General features: G+C 50.6%; 1 protein-coding gene across 1 annotated transcript in view; it reads left to right on the top strand.

Annotated features, from left to right (window-relative positions):
• The first annotated feature begins 8,545 nt into the window (after positions 1 to 8,545).
• pot (zona pellucida domain protein papillote) overlaps positions 8,546 to 22,221 on the top strand; it is a 57,927-nt gene continuing 44,251 nt past the window's right edge. The window contains exon 1 of the mRNA XM_011143312.2: positions 8,546 to 8,766. The gene's annotated coding sequence lies outside the window, so the exon portion shown is untranslated. The remainder of the gene's footprint in view (positions 8,767 to 22,221) is intronic.

The raw sequence follows: 22,221 nt of genomic DNA, 5'->3' as shown, positions 1-22,221 counted from the left end.
CTGGAGTAGGAAGTCTTACCGCACCCCACGTATTCTCCCAGTCATTGTTCCATTCAATTATCACTTGTTCCGGCCGATGCAACATGCTCTAGAGCAGGGTTTCCCGACCCTTTTTGTATTTCGCACCCCTAAAAATTTATTAACGAACCTTCGCACTCCCTACAAAAAGAAAATTATTCGTATGTTTTATAGTAAAAATTAGTTGTTAGGATTTTAAGGTAAGGAGTTAATTTATAATAATTTATTATTACATAGTATTGTTTTATAGAGATTAACTATCATTTTAATATTATAAAATCATTATCCATGGTATCAAGCTTCGTATAGTGATACGTAATGAATATATACAGATACACAAAAAAATATTAAATTTTAATAACATTTTTCTTAATTTGATGGCCGGATTATTCCAGAATTCATCTTAATCATTATTGATTACTGTCACTTTTCCTCGCGCCCTCAAGAATGTTTTCTCGCACCTCCAAAGGGGGTGCTTTCCAATACAATTATGTATTGTACGCCACTTTCCAATACAATTATAGTTTGACAGTTTCTAATGCCATCTATGTGCCAGGCCGAGAACTTTTCAGACTGCCCTCGTACCATCTTAAACAATACATGCACACAGTGCTGCTAACATCATCTATCAGTAAACGGCGAAAACTTATTCAAGTACCTAATAATAATATTGCAATTGCAAAGAAGCAGATAGAAAGAAAAGGACGCCCGGACGTGAAGAAAAAAAAATAAGAATAAAATAAAATGCAGGAGAGAGGAAAAAATAGTTACGCTAAAAGTACCCGCTAAGTAAATAAGTAATAACTGCGTTTCTAAATGATTTGGTCGACGCGACGCGACGCGCTCGCTCGCTCGGTCGCGAGTGCCATTTCCCGGGCATATTTCTCGACCTCGACGTACTCCGCAGGAATTTTCCCGCTGCTGGCGTCGCGAATCGAGACTGCCGCGGCCAGCAAGAGCGCGGCGAGAAACGACAAAACTGTGGCACGGCACTCAGGCCGATCGCGCCGCCGTCTGCGGGAAATTCGCGACTGCGCTCCGAATGTCCGCCAATTGGCCCAAGGACGTCGTGTACGAAAGTGAAAGGTCATTGCGCGATTCGAGTCCGAAGCCCGATGGCGCGCGGCGCGGTTACGTAAGGACGTGGACTCGCGCGTCGTCGAGGCGAACCTCGGCGACGAGAGAGCGATCGAGGCTTTAGGCTGATAACGGACGATCTCTCTTCCGTTCGACTTTGCTGTACGAGCCGACTCTTCTCGATCAAGAGTCGATCCTCTCAACCAATATTGTTTTTAAAAAGTCGACGTTCGAAAGGGTCGACTTGCAGAAGAACTCGACTGAACAGAAAAATTGAGCATTCACTCGGAAGAAAGGCGCCTTGAGAAATGGACTTTCGGGGGCAAAGATCGGCCTCCCGAAAATCGAGTCGAGGTCGCCCGAGGTCGGACCTCAGGCCGGAGGAAATGCGAGCTGCGTCGAGATCCGACGGGAGGGCGAGCTGGGGGAGCAAGCGGCTCGCGCAGGAGAGCGCGAGGTTGCGAGCCAGGTGCCGCGGTAGCGGGATCGTGAAAGTCGGCATTTCTCGTGGGATTGGAAAGTAGCGACGAGGGCGAGGGGCAAGGGAGAAAGAAAGGGCGGAGGGGGGAGGGGGAACACGGCATGATTGAGCGGCGATTACCGCACGTCGTGTCGTTAGCCCCGTCGATATTCGACACCTCGCGGACGCGCTAACTCCCGCATCTCGGTGACGGCGTCGCGCGATCGCACGACGAGTCACGCTGCGTAATCGTTCTTTCGTTACGTAAGGATGACCGTGCGTATCCCGGACGACGGTGCGTGCCGGTGCGCGACACGCGGCTGATTCGCCGCAGGCCCGCTGAACGCGCCGGTAAACCGTGCCGAGCTCTCACGCTTCGTTGACCGTCGACCGCTCCTGAGCTGGCCGCCGCGGCGCCAGGACGTTCATCGCGTTCAGCGGAGAAAACCGCTCGTGAGCGATTAGTGACTATTGGTCCTTACTGTTAGATCTTTACATTCAGACATCCAATAACGTTGACGAATTATTCAACAGTCGCTCAACCGTTGAGTGTCGTGAACGCAGCCATTGTTAATTCGCGTACGCAGCCTACCTCTTCTCTCTCTCTCTCTCTCTCTCTCCTCCCCCCCCTCCATTGCAATTGCATAATAAATTGTGTGAGATACGCAACAGCCAATGGGCGGTCGACGAAGCGAAGCGAGCTGACGAATACGTAGAGTCGCGAGTCGCGCTTATTTGGCGTGCTACTTCGTCGACTCAAACTTCATTAATTTTACGTATAACTTCGCCGGCCAGTTGCGCAAATAATAAATGATCATTTGTTTAAAGGTCCGGTTATCGTATCGAATATAGTAGAGAAATGTCTTCGGCGCGGCTCAAAGTGCCCCGACTTTGCGTGTGTGCAATTTTGCTAACCGCTTGCTGTGTAATAAATATTTCTTTAATTTTTTTAACGTGATTTTATATATTAGTAATTTTTACATTATATATTAATAATTGTTTAAAGTGATTTTATATATGTTATTTATTATTTTTATATATATTATATATAATATATATACATATATATAATAATATACATTATGTCCGGGATCTTTTGGAAACCAAAAATTGTGAAGATTAATCAGATGAAACTGAGAAGAAAAGTCAAGTATCATTTTGCAAAAAATCTCTATAATTATTAAGTTATTAATGATTGAAAATAACCACATTTAGAAGCTCTTTTATTTAATCGGTTGACTTGAAAATTCGCGTACTTATTTGCAAAATGGTAAAGCACTTTTCTGTTCAGAATGACATAACCTACAATTGTACGACGGCTACTGTGTCTAGCGATAGATATGAGTACATTGAACTTTGAACCCTGAATCTTGAACCTGTCGCTAGGCACAAATGCTGTCGTATAATTGTAGATTAGGTCATTCTGGACAAAAAGATACTTTACCATTTTGCAAATAAATACGCGAATTTTCAAATTGTCATATTAATTAAAAGAGCCTCTAAACGTGGTCACTTTCAATCATTAATAACTATTGCGATATATATATATATATATTATTTTTAAAGTGACTTTATACACATTATATATTAACAATTTTTCTAAAGCGATCTTATAATTTATAATGCTGTACAATTATAATTTATTCGGAATATCTAGCCTGTACTGTACCGGGGGGGGGGGGAGAGGAGAAGGGCAATTATTATTCATCGTGTCTTTTGCGACTCAAACTCAAACTTAACCGGAGACGCAAACTGTGACAACTCGTCTCTCTACGGTTGAACTTTGAAATAACAGACGGAGATGCGCAGTCGACGTTGGTCGATCGCCCGTTTCAATCAAACTATGCAACTCCTCTTCAAGCACCCTCGATCATCCCCCGAAATCCCAAGCGCGACGACCCTCCCGCGGGCGAGAGGGAGATCAACCCGTCGACGGGCCGTCGCGTCGGGCGCGAAAGCGAAACGTCGCCAGATGGAATTATTCTCGCGCGCCTCGCAGGACCTCGTAGGACTCTCTCGCGACTCTCCGTCCGTCGTGCGTTTCGCCGACGGAGAGTTTCGAGTGGTCTTTCCAGTTCGCAACGCGACCAAAATGGCCCGGCGGTGTATACACGCTTCTCCCCTCCCTCTCTGGCCGTTTCTCCTCTTCCGCCTCCTTTGATCTTCTCCCCGTCCTCCTCCACCTCGCCTCGCCGCGCCTCGCCTCCTCTCGTCGTCATCGCCGTCGTCATTGTCTTCTCTCGCTCCGGATCGCGGCCTCCTCGCCGGCTCTCCCGCGCCCCGCGAGTCTTCCGTGTCCGGCTGCGGCCGGCCGTAAATGGCGAGAGCAGAAGGCCTTGGGCGCCCACGCCCCCGCTGCCTCTCTCTCTCTCTCTCTCTATCTATCTATCTTTCTCCCACTGTCTCTTTCTTCTCTCGCGCAGCCCCCTCCCGGCCGCCCCGCCGCGGATCATCGCGCGCTCCCTTATCTCCGACAGCGCGAAATCCCCGGCCGCCGTCTGTCTGTCGCTCCTCCGGCTGGCCGATCGCCCTGGTGCCTCTTCGAGGCAGCTGATGATCAAAGGGACAGACGCAATCAGACGATGAAGAGACGGCCCCGTCGTCACCCCCCGGGGCCGAGCTCGAAGGGGGAAACGCGGCTCTCCACACTCGGCTCTCGCGACTCGGCGAGCGCGTGTCATTTCCTTCCCGCTCGTTACCGAGTCGTGTTGTGCACCTCGCTGTTTTCACACTCCACATTCCGGAGGATCAGGTTTTCCGTTCGACCTGCCTGTGCTTAACGGGAAACAGGCGAACACACAACATGCGGGCGCGCGCTCGCTTTGTACGGCAACTTGCCGTCGGCACGGAGAGGCAATCACAAACGACGAAGAGTGGGGCTTCAAGTTTAACGCCGAGGCCTGGCGCTTCTTCGAAACTCCGGAGCTCCTCGAGCCTGCTGTGCCTACCCGAATGACGGAATTCCGAGGTGGTCGACATCAACAGTCGAGTATCTTTCAAACGGTACTAATCGCATTCCTTCGAACTCGTCCCGTCGGGACCGTCGGCTAGAAATTTTGGTCAGATCTGTCTGTTATTGACGAGGACTTAATAGGATGAGTCGAAAGGTAATTCCAATTAAGTCAAACCCTGTAATGTCCTGGTTACAATAAAACATAACCTTTGTAAGGTTACAATGATTGGATCCATATTAGGACCTTGATGTATCAACTTGATAAGGTCGGGTTGGTCGGACCCTTGCCGGGATTTTTATTCACTCTACTTGATGTGGCTCGCGTCATCAGGTTTTAACAAGTTACAGTTAATTATTTTTTTCCATGTTTGTACGTTTCCGACGTCGAAGCAATCCGAATACCGACATTGGGTCTTCGATGTTGATTCGACGTCGTACGAACCAAATGTCTCTGACTCTGGGCAGAGGATTTGGATCTTAATCTGAAATAAAATGTGAGAAGGATTCAACAACTTGATAAGGACCTGACTATGAATCCTTAATAAGATCCTGATGCCCACGCTGCGTTACATGACTTAGTGGGACCTAGCAGTATTACCTTATCCGGACTTGATGACCAAATGAGGTTAACCTGATCAGGACCAAGGGATAAATCTCTAGCCGGGCGATCCTGTCTAGTTTATAGGATCATCGCATCTGATTTATCGTAGCGAATTATACCGCGCGGAGGGAGAGAAATGTTTGGTTGGATAAACCAGCTCTCTCTTTCTGGTGGAATATCAACGACTCAGAAATCCCCATTAAAGACAGCAGAAAATTCCGCTCAAGAGTTGATCCGAAATTCTGACAATTGTGGCCGAATTCTGATAACTCCAACCGGGATTGTATCGTTTATATTACGCCAGAAAATTGCCTTTGTTCCCCCCTCCCGTGCAAAGCTTTAAGTATATCAAATACTACGTCCAATAATCTTCACCCTTCGCCCCTCCCCCCAAACTGAGCTCGAGAGCGACGAAGAATCCAGAAGAAAACTAGAGGAACGATCGTAATCCTTCGAGGAAAGGAGACGCGAGTCGCCGAAACCACGGCGACCTCTTCGCGTCCATCTCTTAATTATCATCATTACCGTTGTTAAGTCCTACCGAGTGATACCTCGAGTAAAAGTTGCAAGAAATGTTGAGCTATCGCTTGCTAAGCAAAGCATCGCGCGTAGAGGCGAGGTGGCGGCCGAACAGCTGATATTAAATCTGGAATCCAAAAGTGGATGAGAAAGAGCGACCCGGCCGCTGAATAATGGATGAAAGGGCGAACACCACGTTGCGCATTCACAATCGCGCCCAACTCGATCAGATTTCTGTGATTCCCGGTGGTTGCCGGCGATTACTTCAGCGTCGACTTTGTCGTCGTCGACACGCATCTACGCACCGAAACAGACTTTCACGACCGCGTTACCGCTTTATGAGCGGGAGACGGAATATTCCGCGCTTACTTTTACAACATTTGTAATACCCACGGCCAACGGGAAATTCCGCAAAACGTACCGCTTATTGATCGCCTTTATTGCGTCGCTGCGACTTAATTTCCGAGAAGGGATTTCCGAGGAAAATCACATCTGTGACAATTGCTCGCAAAGTCTGCAGAAAGCGGTTCATTTCCTTCTCTCGCGTGTTATATATTTAATTTTATACTTCATATTTATTTTATTACCTATATTTATTTTGTTTTAATTAAAAAACAGACTTTTGTTTAATGGTATTTTATTTCCTAATTAAGTTTTTAAGAAAGGAAATATGTTTCGTTTCCGTAACTTTAATCTCGAGGATGTAAATTCCGCAGTTTCTGCTTGCGCGGCCAAAGAATGCTTTTATGAATAGAAAAGTCAACTTTTATATAAGACAAATTTCACATAAAAATAGATACAATTTTTATAATTATTTTAATCAGTAATTTTAATGTTTATCTCTAAAATTAAAAAATATTCTTTTTAGCTTCAAGTTTCCAAGAACAAAAATATCTAATTTCTGTAATTTTAATGTTTACTTTTATAATTAAAAAATATTCTGTTTAGTTTCTCATACGAGCTGCGATTTTAATTAATTTCTTAGCCAAGTTTCCAAAAACGAAAATATCTTATTTCTGTAATTCTAATGTTTATTTCTTTAATTAAGAAGAAATATATCTTTTCTTTTATACAAGTTGTAATTTCAACTAAACGCATATTTATTTAAATTGTTTGTATTTTACTTTTACCCCCTCATGGTTTTTAAATTAATCACGTCAGTACAATCTAGGAGACTACGTGGTATAATTTAAGCACCTTGCCAAAATTGCTTGCAGAGGTTTTAAAAAAGACGTAACGCGTGTCGATAACAAAGTCGATAACAAAGTCGGTGGCGTGGGAGAAGGGGGGGAAGGAGGAAGGGTGCAACCCACGGGAAGCGGTCGCGGGAAAACGCGTCCTTCCGAGGCGGCCGGCCAGCCGTAGGAGGATCGTGCAGTCGCGAATAGAGACGCGGTGGGAAGAGAAAAAACTCTCTCTCTCTCTCTCTCCCCCTCTCTTAATATTCCAACATTTACAATTTTACACGTCAAGTGTTAATCTGACAATAAAACGAACCAGAATCAAATATGCTTCGTACCAGCTAATTTCTGGCCGCTTGAGGGGACAAGTCCCAAAGCGCGCGATGAATGATACTTTCTTCCCCCCCCCCCTCTTCCCCGGAGAATAATCGCGGAGCGCGGAAACGAATAGCGGTTCTAACCCGGCCGACGCGACGGCAGTTGAGAAACGGCTCGCGCGCATCCCCCGAGGCCGCCTCGCAGTGGACTTAACGGGCGTCGGTGGCGGGATGTTGGGGGTGCGGAAAAAGTTAAATGCCTATCATGCGAACCCCTCTGAGGAGTCGTCGCCTCCCCGCCGCCCCCCCCCCCGCACCCTCCCGCGAAGCCCACGGCTGTTGAGCGCAGGTGCGCCGCTTTGAGGGTTGGAGCGTCCGGTCGCCTCGCTGAGTGCCATTAAATGGATACCTCGGTTCTTGCCTGCGCATGAGAAGGGAGGAGGGGGGGGCATGAGAGAAGGGCAGTTTCGCAGTTTAGAGAAAGAAGGACGTGCTTCGGGACCCTCCCGCTCTCCCGTCTTTTTCTCTCGGGCACGCATCTCGCACGTTTTGATCGAGATAGAAAGAGAAAGCAAGCAGAGAAACGGAGAGGAGAGAAAGAAAAGGAAAAGGGAGAGAGTCAAAGGCGCGAAAGGACTCTCTCTCCCCACCCCGAAACATGTCACATGTAGGAAAATAAACAAACAACGGAGAGAGGGAGTCGAGAGGATGGACCGTTAAAGGCGACCGATCGAGAGGCCGCGACGGGCGAGGAAGGAGACAACTTCAGCTTCGGCAAGCACATACGAGAGAAAGAGACAGATAGAGAAAGGATCCGCTCGACACCGATCGATCACGAAAACCGCCGCGGCGAGATGGATCCTCCGGCGGCTACAAGCCACCGCGCACGGCTACCGCCCGGTCCCGCGAGTAACAAGTAAAAAGATCACAAGGCCCCCTCCCCCCTCCCCCTAAGAGCAGGAAGTTCTCGTCGGCGAGAGCACGCTCGGCTACCTGTGTCCGTCACATCTGCCGGCGCTGCGCTGCCGCTCAGGAAAAAGCCCGTTTCGCCTCCCACGATTTGTCAAGCGGGCGAATTGAGCGACTAGCTAGGAGGGGGAGGGGAGGGGGCGGAGGGGGTGGCCGAATAGAGGCTCTGGCAGGGGACGCAGGTAAGGACGCGCGCGAAGGCTCCGTCGCGGCGCGCTCGCGAGTGGGGCGAGGAAAAAGCGTTGACGGAGAGGAGAGGAGAGGAGAGAAGAGCGCAGCGGCGGCGGCGGCGGCGGCGGCAGCAGCAACAGGACGCGGAGGAGGAGGAGGAGGAGGTGCAGCAGCAGGGGAGGTGGCGGAGGGGGGCAGGAGGAGGAACGGCGGGTTTAGTTCGTGCGTCGCGCCGAGGCCGCCGAGGGGGGCTCCGTCGTCGCAGGTGAAACGCTCTCCCAGGAGAACGGACTCAGTCGTGGCCGCGCGATCGCGCTAGACGATATTTACCTGCGCGCGCGCGCGAGAGAGAGAGATCCCGGCAGGAGCGTAGCCGCTCTCTCGCGCTCTCAGAGCTCGCTCGCGGAGCCCCCCTCGGGAGCAGCGGGCCCTCCCGAGGCCCTACACGTACGCGCGCCCCGGCGAAACGATAGCACCACGCAACACGGCGACACGACGAGGTAGGACCGAGAGAGAGAGAGAGAGAGTGTGTATGCGCGTGTGTGTGTGTGAGAGAGAGAGAGAGAGAGAGAGAGAGAAAAGCCGCGTATCATCACCGTCCCCCGGCCCGAAGACGGGCGACGCGGCTGGACAAAGTTCGCGCGAGCATCCGGCTCGTGTAAGAAAAACGAGAGCGAGTCCTTTCGGGGACTTTCGGGACTCTCCTGGGCTCGCGCTTCCTCCGAGTGCACGCGCCGCTGGTACCGCTAAGAAGGGGGCAAGGGACTCTCTCGCGGCGCGCCGATAGGATAAGATGCAGGAAGGGCCTCGACGCGATCCGATCGATTCGTCGCGCGATTCGACGCGCGCGATCGACGCGCGAGCCGAGACCGCCCGGAGCCTCCGCGCGTACTCGCGCGAGCGCGCGCGCGCGCGCGCGCGCGGCGTCGGGGCCCGCGGCCGGAATCGAGATCGGGCGAGAGTTTCCGACACGGTGCGTGGAAAGGCCGAGCCGACGAAGCGAGGTCGACGACTGTCAGAGCCGCGGAACTGAGCGGCCGGCGTGTATGTGTGTTGTGTGTGTTGTGTGTGTGTGTGTGTGTGTGTATGTGTGTGTGTGTGTGTGAGCAGGCCAGGGCGGCCCCGGTAGCAATTTTGAGAGCGTGAGTAAGCGCCCCGCCCGCGCGCGCCCCGCGCCCGCCGCAGGCTCGCGCGTCGTTCCCCGCCTGCCCCCGCGCTCGCTCGCGCAGGAAACCCGTTGACCTTCGCGCCTGCCGACGGTGCGTGCGTGCGTGCGTGCGTGCGTGCGTGCGAGAGCGTGCGAAAGCGAGCGGCCGAGCCGCCCGCGAAAGTCCTGCGCGGATTTCGGTTATCGATGTCGGCTCGGGGGGGGTGCACCAGGTGGAGCCTGCGGACCGGGCGACTTTGAACAAAGACCCCCGCGGTGGCTCGCGGCTCTCGCAGAGGAGAGCCGCGAGAGCCGCGGATGTCAGAATCCGAGTTGCGCTGTGTGTTGCGGCTATTAATAGTCCTTACGTGGAGCGTCGCCGCGAGTGAGGATCTCTCGGGTCTTTTTTTTAGGGCTGGATTTACGCGCGGCCTTCCAGCGCGAGTCGCAACCCGCGTCGCGGTCAGAAGCGGCCTAACGGGCGGTTTCACGGAGGACGATTTTTAGCCACTCTGCCGAGCAGTCGCCATTGTTTTCCGTTAGCCGGCGGCGCGTCGGCGCGTCTACGCGCTTCCGACTGTGCTGTCGGATGCAAACTGGATCGGCGGATTAGTCGGATCCTTGAGAGACCCGTCAGCACTTTTGCGCTCACTCAGATTGTCAACCCTTTGCACTCGAGGAATATTTCCGCGCTTCCTTCTACCAGCTCGATAATCGCAACTTTAATTTGTCATGAGAAATTTACGATTACTTCTCAGCTGTGAGAAAAGCATCTCTTATCAAAGCTAATTATATCTTACTTAGCTAATTACTAAGTTCTTAGGAAAACTACAAAAGAGGAGTCTTTATTTCCTTTTAATGTCGTCGCGCTGCATTTTATTGTTTTATTGCTCTCCGCCTTTAAATTTCTCCCATGCCAGCACAGCTGGCATCCCGAGTTATCGGAATGAACGTTCCATGCCAGCTGTGCTGGCATGCCGAGTGCAAAGGGTTAAGGGAGAGCAAAAGTTTCATGCTTGAAGCTCGACGAGGTAGTTGGCTTTTAATTTAGGATACAGTGTTTTGTTCCAAGGACTAAATTACCTGAGCCGATATCATCAAGATTCGAAGAACTTGGACTTCTTTTCTCTCAGACGAATTCACTGGGATTAATGATAGTCGTGCAAGCAGTTGGTAGTGAATAATTGTCGCGCTCGCGGGAGGACAATACAATGTCTCCTATCGGCCTGAATTAATTCCAGGTGTTTAAATTTAGAGTCAGTCCCGAGTTTTTCAGGTGAATCACACGTGCGACTTACGTAACATCGTATCTGCAGTCGTGAGTCAACCGGGAGACTCACATCTGATTCCAGATTCAAGTGTGAGAGAATCTCCAAGTACTGACTATTAATACGGGTCAAAGTCGCCGGCGGGCGACCTCGAGGTCCCCCCCTCCCCTCGCTAAAGTCAGCCGTGAATTTCGCACGGGCCATGTTTATTTCGCTCCTTCACTTTTGCTTCACTCGCTTACTTCGAAGGGACGGGGAAAGCCCGGCGTTTTTCGCGCGTGCTCACGTAACGGGGTCGCGATCCGCGGAATTGGACTTCGCGGAATCGGTTTCGCGTTTCGGTGACCTCCGCGTCTCTCTCTCTCTCTCTCTCTCTCCGCCGTATTTCCTCCATTCCCGCGGCTACGTGTGTGTGTGTCGACCTTTCGCGGGTTACTGTTTTATAACGGTTCACAGCGCGGGATATTAATTCCCCCGGTCAGGGTTCCGATCGCCTGAAACGACGAGGACTCCTCGCGGTGTCGCGCGAGGAGTATCGGATTCGCGAGCGATTACTTTCCGGCCGCTTTAACGTCGAGCTTTAACCCGCCGACCACCGAGGAAACGAGTCAGCGCTTTCTTATCGGAAAGTCGACGAGCTAGCGACGGGATGTCGCAGGTGAGAACGCGGGACGCGCTCAATCGGCGCGATCGCGGAGACTTCTTCTCGAGGATCCTCGCGATCTTCCCGCAGACTTCCGCTTCTTGCCTCTGCTCTTCGCCATCAGTGCGATCATCGATCGCGGCGGAGCCGACGAAAGTTCGGACGGAACCGCGGAAGAAATCGCCGTAGGATCCGCGACGCCTTCGCGCGACGTATTCGGAAGTCGTCCGCGAAGAAGGTGCTCGACCGCATCTTCGTTGCGTCAAGTTTATTTTTGCCGGTCTTGTCTTCGTCGCGCGCCAAGTGTCATCGCGTCACATCGTGTCGTACCGTCGAGAATGGGCGGAGAAGAAGGGAAAAAGATGGATATCGAGATACGTGGAACGTCGATTTACGACAGTTTCTTTTTCTACAAGAGAATAAGCATCTTATCAAAACTAATTACATCTTACTTAGCTAATTATTAAGTTTAAGAAAAACTACAAAAAAGGATCTTTGTTTCCTTTAATGTCGTCGCGCTGCATTTTATTCTTTTATTGCTCTCTGTCCTTAAATCTTCTCTATGCCAGCGCAGCTGGCATTCCGAGTTGCCAGAATAAACATTCGTGCCAGCTGTGCTGGCATTCCGAGTGTAAAGGGTTTATCCGAAGGTAAAGGGTGTAAAGGGAAATTAAAAATTTAACAATTCATGAATCCTCGTGGAGATACGTCGACGGAGAAAGAGAAGAAAATGATAATGGCGCGCATTCCTAGAAATCATAATCATTCTCGGGGGATTTAACAAGTATCGGGCGCGTGCAAAAGTTTTGATGGGTTTCGTGAAAAATCGACGGAGTAATTTTGGTAAAAATTGACTGATTTGTACCAAGCACTCGCCATTGTTTTCTACCGACTCTGCCATATTATGCATCTACGAATGTGCGAGCACTGCCATAAAACCGCGTCAGTCGCGTCTCTGAGGAACTCATCAAAACTTTTGCACTCGTCCGAATTAAAAACAAAAAAAAGCAACAAAATACACATACCGAGAGCGTGCGAGAAGAGGCGTACAAGAATCCACAAAAATCACCGAAATCATCCGTCGGACAAACATCTACCGAGAATACACGCGGGAAGGGAGGAAGAGATTCGCGAGAAACAGCTCGCTACGCCGTTGGTATTATCCGCTGGCACGCAAGAGGACGAGAGAGTGCGTGTCTGGCCGTTTACGCGGAACAGGATGCACGGCCACGCGCATCCGGGAAAACACCCGCGCGTCACCCGCGGCACGTCGATTTTCGAGTCAGTCGCACTCGAGAGAACATTCCTGCCACGGCGCCCACAAGTCGTCCGTCGCGAGCGACACGCTCTCACGCTAGCCGCCTCCGCGGCTTGTTTGACAGGTCGTTCATGCCTTAGTCGGAATTCCGCTCCTTCATTTCCGACCCGCGCACGCGCACGCGCGCGCGCGAGCGCTATCTATTTCGGTCGCTCCGCAACGCGCGTGCGCGCGCGCGAGAATCTTTCTTGTCTCCGCGTTCTTTGCCCTTCGGCGCGGGGCTTTTTGTTGCGTGGCTACTTCACTGTTTTTCGTTACTTTACAGTCGCGTAGATGTGTACGTTCGCCGATCGCTGCGGCAGCGGCGCGCGGCGAGTCCGAGCGAGATCCTGCGCAGGATCGTACGCAGGGTATCCCCCGAATGGTCGTCGTGTTCCTTTTCCTTTTCGCCCGGCACGGATTCCCGGCTCCGTTTCGCCGCGATTCATTCTGCTCGACAGGGTCGAGCTAGTGGATCGTGAGCCAGTCGAGCAATTCGAATGGTCTTGCCAATTAAAGCGCGACAAACGAACCCCCGCAGCCGCGGAAACGATGACGAGTTTGTTTCGGTTTTAGGCGAATCGCGCTTTGACTGAAGATTTTATCCTTTCGTTCATTCGTTAAGGATCGCGGATTCGTGGCAAGTTTGGGGACTTTTTTTGTGTGCTTATATTGTTGGGGCAATTTTTTGACGTCCGGGAAAAATAATCTGACAGTGCGTGGACATGATATCTGTCAATAACGAGATTTTTCCAAAATTTTACTTTTACAAGTATATTTATAGTAAATGTTTATTTGTAGGTTTTTATATTCTCGCGTTGGCAATATTTAAATTAGAAATGGAAGTATTTTAACGTAGACATATGTCAGTATTCCTGAAGAGGTTAACTTTTTCCTCTGTATGAGCGTATCTAAAATGTCCTAAAAAAGGGATGTCACGCGTCTTTAAAGCTCAAATCAGGCTAGGAGTTGGGAAAATCACGACTAGATATTACGATTCAACGGATCAACTAGCTTCGACCTTGGCTCGTTTTTACTTTCCTGATCGGCCAAGTTCCAATCCACTTCAATCCACGATATTCCATCATCAATACCTCGCCCGACACATCCTTAGCACGTTGACTGTCACGCTGACTTCCACTGATTACTTCAATGCCCGACTCAAGTCTGAATGACCAAAGACGCGGCAGGTAACTGCAATTCGCGACGCGCGTGTTCGTTAGCTCGCTTCACCGACTCTTTGTCGGCCATATATTTAACTTGTTACACGCACTTGATTACGTTTCATACGCAAATTACCGAGACGCGGCGGTATTACAGCGAGGGTTAACGGTACTCAGCGTGACAGTCAATGAGTTAAGGACGTCGATGGATGTTTTCAGAATCAATTGTCTACGCGCTGGGAAAGAAGACCCCCCTCCCCGTTTAACCTTATCGACTGAATCGATATCAGATGAAGATTCGAAGACGAGAAAAATGATATCCCTGTTACCGCGACCGAGTACGTTCGTCTAACAACACCGAGTGGCAGAAAGCTCAACTACGCCGAGCGGAGTTCCTTCCCGAGTTATTTTACATCGCGAATCCAAGCGTGTCATTTTCACGCGTGTAAAAGAGCAGCACGTCGCATTTAACACGTCTAAGGGTCTATCCTCAGTCGCACAAGTCGCTCCTAAATTATTACCATATCTCGTGTTACAAGTTGCTACAAATCAACGCGTTCGAACGGGTTAAACGACTGCACGAGCTCTGCGAAGAAGAGTGGGGGAGGGGGGGACTCCAGTCGAAACAACACGCTTTAGAGTGCGGTAAGCGATCTACCCTCGAAATCGGCGCTCCTCGGTCCAACGAACCCGCGTACGAGAGGAAACGCGAGACACCCGAAGTCTACACCCCACTTGACACAAGCCGAAAGGGCTCATCGCGCGTGCGCGTGCGCGTGCGCACGCGAGTGCGGTTCGGCGATCGGCGCGTCCAGCGTCGCTCGGCGTGCCGCTGTTGTAGCAGTCGCGCAGGTATGGTAGCCTCCGTGCGGTTTCGTAGCTTCGGCGGCTTTTCGGCCCGCAAAACGACGAAATTGCGCGCGGCGTGTATAGCACGGCCGACTTGGCGGCGGCGGCGGCGGCGGCGGCGGCGATACCGCCTCTCCGAGAACCGGTCCTGCCGCGGCCGCTGCGCCCTGTCGATTTCGCCTGGCGAACACGCCATCGCCATCTTGGATCCGGCGAGGATGACGTCATCGCTGCGGGCACGGTCTCGCTTTATTCAGCGCCGCTTTACGTAGGCTCGCATAGGTGCTCGCGCGCGCTTCTCTCCTCGTCGAGGGAAACTCGCGTCGGAAAATTCCTCTTGCCGAGGCCTCCGTCGCGAGATCGTGCCTTGGGCCTTGCGCTTTCGCCGAGATGGTGTCCGGAGATTCCGTAAGGAAGCAGCCGTCGCGTATTGTGTACTAATTAAAGCCGCGGTATCCGCGTATCTTGCGCTCTTACTTGGGCCTCCCCGGACAATAGACGGATTTTCTCAACACTTAAGCGATTTCCAAAATATGTCCCGAGGGAACCAGAACCCCTCTGGGTACTTAACCTCTTTGTGCTTACATGACTTTTAGAAGAAAGAGTTTCTTAGAGGATGTCCTGTTTCTTTCAGACGTGTCTCAGACTTTCCAGAGACGTCTTGACTTTACAAAATTTGTCTTTCTAAAAGGTCGAAGGGTCTTCCCGACAGAACTAGGGGACATTGATCCCTGCCAGGTGATCAGGTTTTTCAAAAGTCTCAATCTGACAAACTGCTAAGTAGGGACAATGTCACAATGGATCAACTATTTGTCGTGGGTGACGTGGGTGACACACACCCTTCTGTTCTCCAAATTATTATTATTATTATTAAAAGGTCAAGGAGACCGAAAATTGGCCAACCATCAGCCCGCGTGACTCTTATTGGCCCGAATATTGCTTTGCGAGTCAATTAGTTTAATGAATCAATTGAATCCTAGTCCCTAATCCGTAATCCTTAGTCTCTAATACGCGGTCTGATGCCGCCTTTACACGTTCACAGCTGTGTCGATGGTCAGGATTAAGAAACTCTGGATTAGGGATCCGCTAATTCGTTTCTTGCCTCGCGGAGATTATTGACGAAGAGGAGGGGGGGGCTGTTTCGTACATAAGTTACGGTAAACGCGAGTTAAGGCTGGGAACACCCGAGAAAACTGAAGCGCTAAGCGGATTTACCAGCCGCGAAGTCGATTGTTCTCTTTGTGGCCCAGAAATTATCGATCGTAATTGGTCGATGTTTTTTTACGGCTTAAGAGAAGCCCATATTTGAAAACTTCACCGGCAAAGCACTGACTTCTCTCCCGCAAGGTCCCACGTCGTATCGACTGCGCGGAATTGCAAATATTTTATGCAATAAAAACACGCGCAGAGGCGGATCGCCGCACCGCTCAGTGCGATGAAAACGACAAAACAAACTCCCAAATCGACATCCCGAGCTGTGAGTTGGAGCAAATATTTGCCCGTCACGCGACGGTTCGGCAGCTCATAGCTGACGGAGCGTGTTCGCTTCGCCGAGGGGAAAATTTCCGAAAGCTTCGGGGAAACATAAAAAAGTGTGATCACTCTGGGATTCTTATCGGACACTGCGGCGTTTTGACGATCGTTCCCGATGCTTGCGGAGCTCGTCATCCCCCCGAGCCTTACTGTTTACGTTCCTTCACGTGCTGCCGGGCTGAGCGCGACAGCGGATAATCGGCTCCGGAGGGATCCTCCAGATATACGATGTCGCTCGTCGAGGAGATTCGTCGGCTCGATAATCGCGGATTCCCATGGCGAGCAGCGCGGACGTTCACGGGCGGAGCGTTTGCGGTGCGTGCTATTACGAAGCGCGAGGGCACGCGCGAGCCTCGCAATTCGCAACGCAATATGGAATTTTCGCGCCCAAGCACCGTAAAAAAATTTCCACAGCATGCCATTACCGCGAATTAAAGAAATCGCTGCGACGCGCATGCGCGCTGCACCTGCCACTGTTGTGCGCGAATCTTTTCACGGCGGGACGCACGGGGAAAAACGAGCTAATTTGCCGGCGAAATACGGACGACTGGAAAATCAAATAGATTCGGAAAGCAAGTCTCGTTCAGGTTCGACCACGCAGAAAGCGCTCGATAACGGAAATTTCGATAGCGAAATTTCGTCGACACTTCAGCCTCAGGAAATTCTTTCACTCGACCGGACATTTCCCTTCTTCTTCCGCGAGAATTTCGAAATTTCCGTGTCGCCGGTGTCTCAACGGAAAATCGCTCCGCTCGGCTAGATGTTTTTATCTTGCCGCGAGGTATCGCCCCTTCGAGAGCAGCTCGCGCCGTCACGTGCGATTCCGCGGCCATCGCGGTTGCCTTCGCGAGGCCGCGCTCGTGCTCGCGCAATTAGGCCGTCTGTCGCTCACGAGATCCCATTCTGAGCGCTTAGTCGGCCTTATTAATATGGGACTTGAGAGTGTCAGACGCAACGCTCTCTCGCGGCGGACCGATTTTCGGGGGACCAAGATGGCGCGCGCCGATCGCGTCCGGTCTGCCAATAAATGCAATGAGCCTTCGCAGCCGCTCGCCTCGGGCGCTGTGATTTCGGGCAAGAAATATTTTTCACGCTGCCTTAACAGCTGGAATCTGACGAGCTCGCTCGGGATTATACGACTTGAGGCAGCAGCGGGGAATGCTTTCAGCCGAAAATTAAGGCTCCCGGCGGCCATCTTGATTTATGGCGGTAGAAGCGAGAAAACGCACGCAGGAAATACATTCGAACGAAGAAATATGTAAGAAAGATCACACCTGCGAGCAATTAAACGCACATCTGTGAAACATCCTGAACACTTTTCTTGGACTCCGACAGTCCTTAATTTACATAAAATTCGCGTGACGTGCGACCCGCCCTTTTGACCCATCTTTCTTTTTCTCGATGTACTCTGCAGGAATTTCTCGCTTCTGAAGTCATCAATCAAGATGACCGCGGCGAGTACTCAGGAACCCTAGTCACAGTTTTGGCCTTGAAGTAAAAGGCTGAAGACTCGCTGCGCTCGTTGCGGGACTATCAGACATGTCAGGCCAATTTCGCGCGTCCGCTTTCTGTCCGGCGGACATGTCTGGATTGTTATGTCGGCTGGCCGAAAATAATTACACGCTCGGCGGAACCTCGCCGCGGTCTCTCGCCGCTTTCGCGGGAAGCCGCTCGCGATTATCGCGTTAAGCAACTCTAACGATAATATTACACTGTTCTCCCTGAAGGGTCTACGTGCCACGATTGTTTTTGTTCACCTGTTCTTTCCTTGTCCTGAATTACAAGATGGAGAAATCACATCGCGGCAGGGCAGGTTAGAGGTTAGGTTAGGTTAGGTTAGGAGATAAATATTCATTCATTACCATGTAAATATATGAACACAGAGCATGCATGGAAGAAAAATGTTTGATCGGATGAAACAAGTTTCCGGTGGAACGCGAACGACTCAGAATTTCTAGTTCGAGTCATCACATTTCGGTCCGGGCGTTTCCGGTAAACTTCCGGTACGAATTCCCGTATTGGAATCTTTGAATCTGGAATTCGCTGTCTTGGCAGAAAATTGCCGATCAAATCTTTTCTCCCTCTCCCTCTCCCTCTCCCTCTCTCTCTCTCTCTCTTTCTCTCTCCCCCTCCCAGTGCAGATTAATTTATAAAATTGCGTAACGCTATGACGTTGTTCGCGCACGCTTCCGGCACGAAGCTTGCGTCAATGAGCCGCAGCTGCTTTACCGTTCGCCCGTGAGCGCGCAAAGCTGCCGATCGCGGCGCAGATCGCGAATCGCGCTTTTCCACCTGGCGTCCTGCGTCCCTGGAGCGCGTAGCTTCACTTCGCCATTCACTTCGCGCCGTTGTGTGAGCGCGCTTTCGCAACGGCAAAAGTCCAATTGCCGGAGTACACGCGCAATGCGCGGCGGCGGCGGCGGCGGCCCCGCAGCTGTCCCTGCACTCTGATATTTTGCGTTTTTTCCTCCGCCCCCTCACTTCCCTCCTCACGACTGATCCCGTTCGTATATCCGTTTCTTCGGCACGCGCGAGCGCGAGCGCGACAAGCCGCGAGACAAGATCCGCGCGCGCGATACGCGGCCGGATCTCTCTCGTTGGTTGGAGAGAAGGCACGCGCGCGCGATAATGGCGATGTCCTGCAGCTCGGTTTTTATCCGGCGCGAGGACTCACCGGCGCGCGTCATCCGAGCTATCTCCTGCGCGCACCGTTATCGCATCGGCGAAAGAAAGCCGCTCGGCATTCGCCAGGGTAATCTCGCGGTTAAACTTCCGAAAAGCGAGATCGACGTCGGACGATCCTGCGACAATCAGCGGGTGATCAAGGATTTTGCATCCTTCCGCGATCGTCCCCTCTTCATCGCGCATATTCATGCGAAATATGCCCGCCGCAGGGGCAGACTCGCCGTGTCGAAAACACGCGAGCAGGTAGCGGCTTTTCGTGTCTCTCTCTCTCTCTCTCTCTCTCTCTCTCTCTCTCTCTCTCTCTCTCTCTCTCTCTCTCTGTCTGTCTTTTTCTCTCTTTCACTTCTCGTCCTTCCTCCTTTCCCAGGCCGCGAGCGGAAGTGACGGTCCTGGAGTGAAAGAGAGAGAAAGAGAGAGTAGAATCGACTCACTCACTCACTCGCGCATTTTTGTCCTCCCTTCCTTCCGCGTGTCCTCTCGACCGGTCGGATCCCGCGCCCTCTTGTTTTTTACCGTCGGGACGACGGCTCCTCTTTTTTTTCTCTCTCTCTCTCTCTCTCTCTCACTCTCGCTCCTCGGCCTCGACGCGACGATGATATTTCATAATTTCTCTACCGGTCCTGCCGGGGCCACATAATATCTCGTTCGACTGACTTATGCGTCGCGAACTTTTGTTTTCGCTCCGCTCGCCCGCGAGAGCCGGTTTCCCTCCCGAACCTTCTCTCCACGCCCCCGCAAAAATCGAACGAGATTTATGCTAATCGCGTTTAATAATAGCGAGCGACAACGTCGTCCCCGCGTGCGCACGACGTCGTGAGACGCGACGCCGCGACAAATTGCCTCGCCTAATTAGAAAAGCGCGGATTTTTCGGTTCCGCGCAGCGAGCGAGAGAAAAACAGATATTAATCGTTCACCGTTCCCCCTCCCTCCTCCGCCCTTAGATTCAACGCGTCACGAGCGAAATGTGAATCCTGCCGTGGAATCCGACATCGGAATAATAAGTTTTCGCTCGACGCTAATCGTCCGTGTGACGTTTCGCAAGCAAACAGCTCGGCTGAAAAGTCGCGTAATACGGAACGACCGATCAAGGAGGATCCGCGGTGCGTGAGGAGGCACACGCACGAACGCACGCCGATAATCCCCGTTTTTCCTTTCGTTCATTTAATCCACCGGTTACGTTTATCTCCCGCCGCTCGTGCACGTCCGCCGATGCACGACCATTGCAATCGTGTATAGGTGCGTCTGAGAGAGAGAGAGAGAGAGAGAGGGGGAGAAAGAAAGAGAGACTGTGCGTGTGTGCGCGCTCGTGCGCATGCCACGCAAGGGCACACGCATGCGCGCTCGCTCGCTCGCTCGCGCGCGTGCGCGCGCGCGCGCGCGTACGCGGCCAGTGAAAGTCGCGGCTTTGCGCAACGAGCTCGCCGTTGTCTCCTTCGGATACTGGTTCGACTTTAAAGGCTCGATCGCAGAAAGGCATCGAGACATTCGGCGTGACTGGGCGTTCACGTCATACCTGCGAGCGGTGCGGCGTAACGAGGGAAGCGCGCTAGCGCCGGCGGGGAGATCCGCGGTTTTTTGCTTTTCTCGGAAAATCGAGTCAGCGGCGTGTCCTCGCGGGTTAGGTAAACGTTCCAGTATCAGATCACTTTGAAGAAAATACTTACTATTTATTTTAACAATAATGAATGGAAGTAATAATTATTGTAAAAAGAAAGAGAATTTGACGATTAGTTGGAAAAAAGATTTGCCTGATTTGATACTTTTGTGTGTTAAAGAAAAATTAATTAAATAAGTTTGCGCCTGTGGTGGTTGGCAAAATAATGGTCAATCGTTAATAAATTCATTGAGACATAGCATCTATATTTATATTGTTTCCCGTTAGCACATACTAGTTTTCTAATTGCGGTCAGACAAATGTATCCGAATATTAGGCCATAATCCATTTCAACTGTCCGATCACGGTACATCAATGCGCTTCGTTACTTGTATAAATATTTCATTAATAATAGATATATATATTGGTTTAAATAATTTTTCTCTATTTAAGGAATCTTAAGTTTTCGAATAAATGCAAGTATTTATATCAAAACTATTCTTAATATTATATATTGTACTTTTTGTAACGACCCACGTTTAAATGTTCGGTTACTGGGACATTTACCTTACTTTGTGCTTCTACGGACGCTTTGAACGGTTGTTCTCCATTGTGAAAAACAGGACTTCTATTTATGATACCATACTTGAGAAGTGCTCAAGATTATGCAAGTGGAATTTCTACTTAAAATTACGACCACATCTCTCTCTGAGAGATTTGCATTGTTTTATCGACAAAGTTTTATTAATTTTCTCTCTTTTCTCATTGGGGACTTGAATAAGTTCTCGCTGTTTTTTCGTGAAAATGAATGCTTTATTTAAAAAAATTAGTAAAGAACATGTCATTGAAAGTATTGTCCATCGCTAGCCACTACTTTCTCCCATCTTTCTGGCAGCATACGAATACCATGTCGAAAGAACGACTCATCTTTTGAGATTATCCACGAGTCGACCCATTTTTTGGTATCTTCATAAGAATGGAAGTGCTGCTCAGCCAGGCCATGAGTCATCGATCGGAACAAGTGGTAATCGGAAGGAGCAATGTCCATTGAATACGGCGGGTGGTGTAGGATTTCCCATTTGAGCGTTTCCAAGTAGGTTTTGACCGGTTTTGCAAGATGTGGCCGAGCGTTGTCATGCTGCAAAATTACTTTGTCGTGTCTCTTCTCGTATTGCGTTTTTCCTTCAATGCTCGGCTCAAACGTATCAATTGTAGTCGATAGCGATCTCCCGTGATGGTTTCGTTAGGTTTGAGGAGCTCATAATATACTACACCCAGCTGATCCCACCAAATACAGAGCATGAGCTTGGAATCATGGATATTCGGCTTTGCCGTCGATGTTGATGCATGACCGAGCTTACCCCACGATTTTCTACGCTTCGGATTATCGTAGTGTATCCACTTTCCATCGCCAGTCACGATACGATGCAAAAACCCTTTCCTTTTCTGCCGTTGGAGCAGCTGTTCACACGGCGAAAAAACGCCGTTCGACGTTTCTCGGCTTCAATTCGTACGGCACCCAATTTCCTTGCTTTTGAATCATTCCCAATGCTTTTAAACGTTTGGCAACTGTTGTGTGATCAACTCCTAATGATTCTGCAAGTTCATTTTGCGTCTGACATGAGTCTTCATCGAGTAATGCTTCCAATTCTTCGTCTTCAAACTTTTTCGGTGCGCCGGAGCGTTCTTTATCTTCAACATCAAAATCATTATTTTTAAAGCGTCTAAACCAATCTCTGCATGTTGTTTCCGACAAAGCATGGTCGTCGTAAGTC

This window comes from Harpegnathos saltator, unplaced genomic scaffold (genome assembly GCF_003227715.2).
Source record: "Harpegnathos saltator strain DR-91 unplaced genomic scaffold, Hsal_v8.6 scaffold26, whole genome shotgun sequence".
NCBI classification, from domain to species: Eukaryota; Metazoa; Arthropoda; class Insecta; order Hymenoptera; family Formicidae; genus Harpegnathos; species Harpegnathos saltator.
This window is presented reverse-complemented; position numbering and strand designations above follow the sequence as displayed.